This window comes from Tiliqua scincoides, chromosome 7, assembly GCF_035046505.1.
Source record: "Tiliqua scincoides isolate rTilSci1 chromosome 7, rTilSci1.hap2, whole genome shotgun sequence".
Classification (NCBI taxonomy): Eukaryota; Metazoa; Chordata; class Lepidosauria; order Squamata; family Scincidae; genus Tiliqua; species Tiliqua scincoides.
In genome coordinates, this window is record NC_089827.1 from 46,008,338 (window position 1) to 46,017,802 (window position 9,465).

The window sequence follows — 9,465 nt, forward strand, 5'->3', positions numbered from 1 at the left end:
TGGAATGGGGAGGAGATGTTGTGGGGAGAAGAGCAGATCAGGTCCAGGAAGATGGCAGGTTTGGCAGCAGCAGTGCCCATCAAATCCTAACCCACTTCCTGGGCCTGATCGGTCTTCACCGAACAATTTGGACCTGTGCCAGCAATATTGCAGGTGCAGGTCCAACTTGACCTATGGCGTAGCTTGTGATTAAACCATGGCATTCTAAGACACTGATCTGAGTCAATGAATGCACACTCCTTGCACACTGAGTGACACATACATGTGTCATCTCAGCAATAGGTTTCCCATTACTGTGATCTTAAAGCAGAAGGGATCACCGAGACCTTGATTCCATGGCTTTAATGACTAAATTGGAGGTCACAATCCTTAAAGGAAGGGCATTGGCCTTATGCCAACTTCCTTGGAAAATACTTAGAACTAGACTGACAAGAAAGACAAGGTAATTTGCCTCTGTGCTTGACAGGCTCTGATATTTTATAACTGGCAGAAGCAAAGGGAAGCCCCATTTAATTTGCATGATGAGTGACAGTGTTTCTGGGACAAAAAAACATGCAATTCAGTGGAAAGGCTCAGAACTGAACAATACCTTTATGAAAGCCTTTTCCTGATTAGACACTGGAGGAAATAACTCGTTTTCCCATTTCACCATCAGAGCGGCTTTACATAAGCAATCACACAAGGAAGGGTGCCTAACAGGTACATGGTGAGTGTCATGAAATAAAGAAGCAGGTGTGTTCCGACACCCCCAGAAGTATAATATTTACACTGCTTTTCCACAAAAGTGGTTGCACTCATATTAGCAGTGCTAAAGTTTTTCTTAGGACAATTATTTTTCATCATATGCAAATTAATGCAGGTTAAAGTAATGGATTAATCAAAATGTGCACGATTAATCGGCCAAGATTCCGTAAATGACCATCCTGACGATGAATTGCATCCAAAGAGAATTAGGTGCAACTGCTTCATTGAAATTAATGGGACTTGCACTCATCAAAACCTAGTTGTCTCATTGATTTTGATTATGCTTAGACATGGCTAACTTCCTTTGAATACAACCTATTATACATTATTGTGATGTTTTATAATATTTTATAGGAAGCCATGCAAATGAATGGAAATTCCTGACTCAGGTTGACTGCCATAAACCAAGATTTAAAATCCCAGCAAAAAATTGCAACTGCAAATTAATTCCGCCATGAATGTAATTTGTATTATTTTTGTGTTTTTAATTATTCTCTTATTCGCTATTTTACAACATACATGTAGCCCTTTTCAGATGGTTGGCCTGCATTGGGGGACACCCCCTCATTCAATGCCTGTCTGCAGATGACAGTACTGCAGCAGATTCCTACAGCTGCACTCAATTCCCTGGAATGCCAAGGGGTCTGAACTGCCGAATGCTTAATACTGAGATGTCTAGCAGTGCAATCCACCACTAAGCCAGCACAGCCGTCCCTGCACCGGCTCAGTGTGTTGCAAATGTGCTGTAAGCCATACTTGTGGCGACTCAAGGCTGGGCCGGTGTGAAGGCCCGTGATGTTCAGTAGCGCTGCATCCCGCCCCTGTGCGGGCTAGCACAGGTAGGATTGCACCAGGCAGCATAGGGGCTGGGAGAGGGTGGCAGAAGGGCATGTTGAAAGCAGGGACTTGGCATTTGGGGGCAGGGGGAAAGGGAGGATTGGACCCGGGATAGGGTGGGATTGGTGGTGACGGTGCACAATGCATCCAAACCCCCTTCCTGGGCTGTGCAACCCTACACAGGGCTTCCCAAATTTGTGCCAGCGTTATAGCAATATCTGGCCCAGGAGGGAAGCAGGACTGGGAGAGGTCTCCTCTACCTGATCCTGTGCCCCGCATCAGACTTCAAAGCCCGACATGGGCTTCTCTCTGCAGCAGCAAAATAGATGGCACAGACGCGAGTAGCTCCATTGCAGGTCCTGGAGCTTTTCTTGGGGGAAGGGGATGAAAGTCCCCTCCCCAAGGAGACCTCTGGTGGCCTCCCTAGCCCCACTGGATGCAGTGGTAGCCATTTTGGCGCCACTACACCCAGCGGCTCCAGGGTGCTTAGGATTGGGCTACCTGTTTCCATGCATACTAGAAATGGTGGCTTGCAATATTTAAAAAAATGGATTTTACAAAAATGTACAGATGTCTTTTGGAAGAGATTTGCTGTACAGTCATCCTCAGGCCCTCACCATATTCCTCCTACCCCCCCCCCTTACGGATCCAGTGCAAATACTTGTTCCTGCATGCTAGCAGATTCTTCCTTTGCTCTACTGACAGCAGCAAGACTTGTCCTATGCATACCTTTGCAACTGTCTGAGGCTTTGTATTTCAGAAGGTACCTGTCTCTCTTTTAAAGAAAGCCATTGTTTTCTTTGGCATGCAGATGTGTGCGGAGAACTGTGCTGTTCCAAGGATGACAAAAGGAAGTCAGGATGGGTGATGAAAACATGCTGTGATATATGCAAACCACTATTTTTTTTTTCTGCATAGCTATACATATATTCTTTGAAGCCCCATTATCTATGCTCCATCACTGTTATTTGGCTTGTTTTCCTCTTGCTTTGAAAAAGATTATCTTCCCCAGTAGCTTTTCTTCTCCGCTGTGACATGTTCATAGTAGGCATATCAGAAAAAAGGAAGCGCTCTCCATTCACCCCAAGGCTGAGATTTCAAGGAAATTTGCAAGCTGATGGAACACCCAGGCACTAGCCTTCATTTCATTCTAGGTGTTTGTTTACAAAATTTAGAAACAACTTGCCCACAACTGTTCTCCAAGTGATATACAGTAGAAAATGCAAGAGCAAAAGAAGAGGTGAAATGTAAGCTAGAGAACTTTAAGGTTTTGGAAAAGCAGAACAGCAGAGATTTCTCCCCAATATCTGGTAGAACAAGGCCATCTTAGTTTACTCAGAAAGCATCAACAGTGGCATTACTAGAGGAATGCGGGGGCTACAGGCTGCACCAGATGATGTGCATTGGGGAGGGGATGACACCACTACTGGCCAAAATATTAAAATCTTGGATTTTTTGAATAATACTGTAGGGGTGTCTGGCGGGTTGGGGGAGAAGGCAGCTTCAGCTTGGGGATGATCCCTGTTTGGGGCCCTTCAGGCGGCCTCAGGTTGGCTTGGGGGGGGGGTTAAGTCACCCTGGTCCTCCTCCCTGGCATAGCCCTTTAGACTGAGTCCTAGGCAGGAGCTGTTGGAGACACAGCCTTCTCCCTCTCCAGTCCTGGCTTTCTGCCCTGCCCCTTCCTTACTGGGGAAGGCATAAAAGGGACCTCTCCCAGGGCATCTCTTCCTGGTGTGACTTCCCTTGTCTCTCCCTCCTCCCTGACCTCTTACTGGGTCAGGTCCTTCTGGCCTCCCACCTTCTCCCCGACACCAGGTGCTCCAGTCAGGGAGAGCTGCCCTCTCAGCAGGTCTCTCCTCATGAGCTGGGGATATGGGAGGCTGTCAGGCAGACTTGCCTGCGCTGGGCAGCCCACCCTCTTGCCTGGACAAGTTTTCTTCCTCTTGTGTCTCCTTAGCTCCCTCGCAAGGTAAGTCTGGGTCTGGCGGGGAGGAGGGCACCCTGAAAATACCATCATGCTATGTATTAATCATTGCGCAACTGCATTCATGCAGAATGCAATGAAACAAACTGCTTTGAAATAGCTCTAGTGTAACAAAGGGTATAGCCAAAAAACCAGTGGGGGTGAGGTGATGGTACATCACCATGCACATCACCTGGGACACTACCCCCACCCACAGCATGGGAGGAAGTCCATCATGGGCGGTGATGTGCTGGCCTGCCACACCAGATGATGGAAACCCTAATGACACCACTGGTTGGTTGGCAACCTTCAGTCTCGAAAGACCATGGTATAAGCCCACAGCACCCAGTATTCCCAGGCGGTCTCCCATCCCAGTACTAACCAGGCCTGACCCTGCTTAGCTTCCGAGATCAGATGAGATCAGGCATGTGCAGGGTAACAGTTGACACCACTGAGCATCAACAAAAGATGCCCAAATAAACAAGTTACCAAAGAAGGCAATCAAAGAGTTCCAGAATTTTGGGGTGGTCATTAAAAAGAACCCTGTGGAAGACAATCAGACATCCACAAATGCTGGTATCTCTTGCAATGCAACCGTTTGCAGAGCATACTGGTAGCTAGTTGTTTCAAAATCTGTGCAGTACGATTTTGAAAACTTGTGTTCACCGATCAGGCTGTGGCATTCTACACCGAGTTGAATTTTCTGGTCTTAAGAGGCAGTCCTACTCAGAGATTTATTCTCTGCTGTGGTCACAATTTAAAGGGGTGCATGAACCAAATCGGAAAAGGACATTGGGAAGAGGACAGTTTAAAGAAAAACCCTCCAGGCTTTTCACACCTTAGATGACAGAAATCCCAGGTTTGCCCCTGAGTTCACATTCAATAGGAAGGTACAATACATAGGACCAAATGATTCATGAGGCAGTTGCTTCAGGTAGCAGCTTGGTGATGGTTGCTCACCTCCACCTGCTCACTCCACTCTTCTTTTCTCCTCCCACTTCCTGGATTGGAAAAGAAAAAGGTGGACCAGTCCTCTTTGTGCATAAAGAGATGCACATGTTCATATTCTGAACCAGCAACAGGGTTGAGCTTCCGTTGAAACAGCTGTTATGACAAACTGCAAAACTGCTTTTGAACCTGGGTGTTTTCAGCAGAGTAGCTTCTGGAGAAGAAGCAATGTCATTTCAGAGGTGCAGATTTGTGGTCCCTTGTTGTGCACGGCCCTTTAAATATAGGACAAGGGATACTTTTCAGCTTGATACGCTGTTTGTCTTTCATTTTTGTATTTGCTGTGAGGCCTTATGTGCAGGCTTAGTTAGGCTGTAATTAGTTTCAGGTGCCTGATGAATGGGCACATTTTGGCACAGGTATTTTTATGTGATCATTGCAGGTTTGTCCTTTAGGCATTGAACTGTTGTGTTCCATTTCCTGGAAGAAACCAGGGCACCTGTTGCCAACTTCAATACCATGAACACAGAGCGGGCATCATCTGCAAGGGCTATTGAATTAGTTTTACTGCTGAATTTTTGAAGGGGAGGAGTGATGCACAATGCCTTTTGGAGAGTTTCGGGAGAAGATGGAGGACTTGAAATATACAAATTATGATTTACAAACGGCAACCCAACAAAGCCTAATATGCAGTGGGTGTTCCCATATCATGGAGGATGCTGCAATGTTGTATCAGAGAGAACTTACAATAGCATGATCTCTGGCAATTTGTGCTAAGAAGCAGGAGAAAATTTTTTATGTATGGTGTATGCAGTTGTGAGGCCATTTTAAATCGATTTGCAGCGCAATCCAAACCATGTGCTATGCTGGAGTAAGCCATTGTAAAAGCATCGTAAAATACTTTTATACAGACTTGGGAGGAAGCAGTGCTGGTCGGAAGTCTCTGCTGGTTCACTGCTGCTGCTTCGGGAGTCCTGGCTGCCAGCACAAGGAAGTAAGGTGCAGGATTATGGTGGCAAGGAGGTGGGGAGCAGGTATTTCTGGGTGGGGGAGAGTGGAACGGGGGCGGATTGGGCCTGGGAGGCAGCAGGTCAGTAGAGGCTTCCTTTACCATATTCTAACCCCATTCTCTGGCCACTCGGTGTTACACTGGGGTTCCTGGATTTGCACCAGCTAATAGCACAGATTCAAGGAGCCCATAGGTAAGGCTGGGGCATTACTTGGGGTAAGGAGAAATATATCCCCTTACCCACAGAGCCCTCCAGTTGCCTGCTAACCTGTGCTGGATACAGCACAGGTCATGAGGCCTGGCTATGCCAGCACAAGTTAGGATTGGGCCAACAGGTGTATAATTATTGATGATATAGATCAGTGATTTCCACTGGTGTGCTGCGAATGGTCTGCAGGTGTGCCGCAGCTGTTGGGGGACAGTCATTTATTAGTAGGGCCATTGGGGGATGTGAGCTCCCCCCACCAGCAGTGTGGTATACCTTGTCAAAGGTAAAAAAAGACTGATGGTGGCCTTGAAAATTTTAGTGTCTTGTCAGTGTGCCATGAGATGAAAAGGGTTGAAAGTGGCTTCAGTAGTGGTCCCTTAATTGTTGTCCTGGCAGAAAAACAAACAACCAAAACATAATTTACACGTGCCAGGTCCAAATCCAGAAATTCTGTTTTCTAGGCCTGAATGGAAAGGGAGTGTAAGGGCTGTGTAGGTGCACTGGCTTTATGAAAGAGTTTGGACCAGCTAATAGCACAGATTCAAGAAAGCCCATAGGTAAGTCTGGGGCATTACTCGGGGTAAGGAGAAATATATCCCCTTACCCACAGAGCCACAGATTGTACATCAAATACACAGGTGAGCTAGTTTCAGTTCTGCTATAGTCCCCCTTCACTTTCACAGCACAGAAGAGTTATCAGCCAGAGGTTCACTCTGGCAACTTCATCTTTATGACTTATGACTTACTGATTCAAAGCTGGTGAGGGAAAATGCCTTCTGCTGTGTTTCTGTTTGGAAGCTCTGTAGCACTGAACCAATCACGAGGGGCATCAAAGTGTCCTTTCTTTTCCCGTTGGCCTCTAATGAGATAAAAGATCTGCGAATGGCAGAAAGAGAGGAAGAGAGATCAGATCATAGGTTGAGCAAGCAGACCATTTGATAAATGAAAGATGGAAAACAACGGTTCCTTTCTGCCACAGAAAACAGAACACAAAATAGTGCATGTAGATTGCTGGAAGACAAATTTAGGTGATAGGAGCTGGAAGATAAATTTGGTTAAGCAAATTTGATATCAGTAGGACTGGTTGAGTGATAGAATGCATGGCTTGGCTTGGGGAGTCATAGCGACTTGAGGCTGGTTCAGCAGTGAATGAGGCAGCACAGTCCTGGCTGTCGTGGTCATCAGGGGTGTTATAGACACCCCTGGTTGGAGTGCCTTTTTCCAGCTGTCCTACGCTCCAATCTTCCAGCCAAGACCAACAGTCTGTGGGTCATAATCACTGTCCTATCAAGTATCACTGTTCTAAACTGAGCTGTTTGATATATAAAACTAACAGCGCAATCCTATCCCCCCCCCCCCACGGTCACAGCTGTGCCAAAAATGGGTATGCTGTACCCAGGAGGATCGAGAGCCTTCAGAGGCAAAAAGGGATTTAAATCCCCTTACACCTCTGTAAGCTTCCCTCTCCCCAATGGGTTTCCTTGGACCTGTGCTAGTACCAAGGAGAGGAAGGGGACCGGGGAGCTAGAGGAAAGGGGACAGGATGCAGCACACCCCATCACCGCCAGATCCACCCTAACCTGCAGCCCCTCTGCTCCATTACACTCCTCCCTGCCCAGTTTTGCCTCTCCCCACCTCTCCCTCTGACTTACCTGCTCCAGTGAGCAATGGGAAAGCCGACAACACATGCAAGAAGGCTCTGGTTTTCCCACCGGCGAATTGGCAGTGTGCTGGAAAGCACTTTTACTGCATTTTTTTTCAGCAGTAGCTGAAAATGTGCGTTCCACTGCTGGCGGGCCCTGATAGGATTGGACTGTAGGATCACATTGGCCATAGGTTAAATTTTCTGTGTGCTACGATATTCTGGGATCTAGCTCTGGCTGTTGGGTTAAAGTTCTTTGGGATCCAAGGAAGAAGTAAGTCTAGTCCAAAGTTATCATAAAACAGCTTTATTCGTCTCTAACCTAAGAGCATCAACTTACAGGAGCACTCCAAGCATAAGACTTAAAGTAGGGGTGTCAAACATAAGGCCCGGGGATTGCATGCGACCCGCGGAAGCTCTTTATCTGGCTCTCAGACTCTCCCAACACTACCGTCATCTGCTGCTGATACTGAGCACCTCAGTTGTGCTGAGATGTCACTGCTGAAAGGGCAGCCCACATAACCTTTTCTATATCTTGAAAATACGATCAAGATCTGCATATTCTCTTCTGTCATTTGTAGCTAATGGGTTGCTGAGAAAAAAGAGCTTAATTCCGACCTGCTTAATGACATCACTTCCTGCTTAATGACATCACTTCCGGGCCTCAGCAGGCACCATTCATGCTATTTGGTCCGCTGTATGAAACGGTTTTGACACCCCTGACTTTAAAGCATTCCCAGGTGATTCAACGGGTGACACAGCCTGTTGGCGTTGAGCAAGGTCCAAGTGCAATGAGTTAAATTAATCTCGAGATTGATTAATTAATTAATTAATATAGGCTACTTGCTTACTACATCAGAATTTGCAAGAAGAGGCTAATTGGGAACAGGGGTGATACAATGTTACTGAAAAATATCTCTTGGAAGCATCCTTCCACACAGGTACAGCAGATAATGGACCAGGCTGACACAAGCAAGAGATAATTATAGGCCTTAAGTTTCTGGACAAGTTCTGGGTGGTACAAGCAGCTGCAGCTGAGGTCATGCTTTGACTCCATCTTCCCAGCTTTTCATGGGAAGTCCAGTGGGAAAGCAGATAGATACCAATGGATAAGAGACGCAAGATGGTGCCAGGCAGGGAAGATAGTTGTCGGGCATTACAGATGATTAGGTAATAAGGTCAGTTAATGTTAAACACAGATCCATACCTGACATGGATTGTTTTTCATCATGCATTTGTAAACCACACTGAATGCATTCATTTTGGTGGACATGATATAAAATAAATGAATACCACAGGGGTAAATTCCATGGGAAAAATTCTGCAACACTCAATCAAATTTGTTTTAAGAGCGTGAGTCAAGGGCCTGTCAATCAACATCTCAAACTATAAAGACATAATCTGAAATTCATTCCAAGTTGGATCTTCAAGGTGTCATCAGGTTGATCATAATGCCTATAAATAATCTGCTCAAATGCTGCCACATCATCCATGTTCAGGTACCATAACAATAGGACGTGGGAGAACTTCTCTCCACCACCTTAGTTATAATATTTTTCACACAATACCACAATCATGAACCCTTTTGAAGGGGGTTATTGGTGGAACTGTTTGCTACTTTTAATTAAAGGAACAAAATGACCTGCATTTGTCTGCAAAATTTTCACTGTCCTTCTAGATACTGGAGCCTGGGATGTGTACTGTTGTCTACGGATTGTCTCAGTGCTATAGATTTGCAAACAACCCTGACATGAAAATCACTGTGGAGTGTTTGTAAGCGATGAAGTGGTCAACAGAGGATGGTTCTGAATTGAAGATCATGTGACCAACTTGGGGACACTGTGGAGAAGGCCCTGCTTCCAGCTGCGGGTTGTTATTTATTTCTTGGTTCAGTTAGCATAGCAATGTAAAAGGAAACACATGTCAAGCAAAAGGCTGTCAGGTAGCCCAATCCTATCCCTGGGCTGGAGCCAGATACAGTGATGCCAAAACAGCTACCACTGCATCCAGCAGAACCGCTGGGGCCTCTGGCGGTCTCCTCGGGTTCCTCAAGTCTGTGCTGGCTATTTTGCTGGTGCAGACTTCAGAGCCTCCTTCTTTGCAGCCCAACACAG

General features: G+C 46.2%; 1 pseudogene; it reads right to left on the reverse strand.

Moving 5' to 3' along the window:
- Nucleotides 1-3,877: 3,877 nt before the first annotated feature.
- LOC136657997 (5S ribosomal RNA) lies at nucleotides 3,878-3,991 on the reverse strand (annotated as a pseudogene).
- Between the last annotated feature and the right edge of the window lie 5,474 nt (nucleotides 3,992-9,465).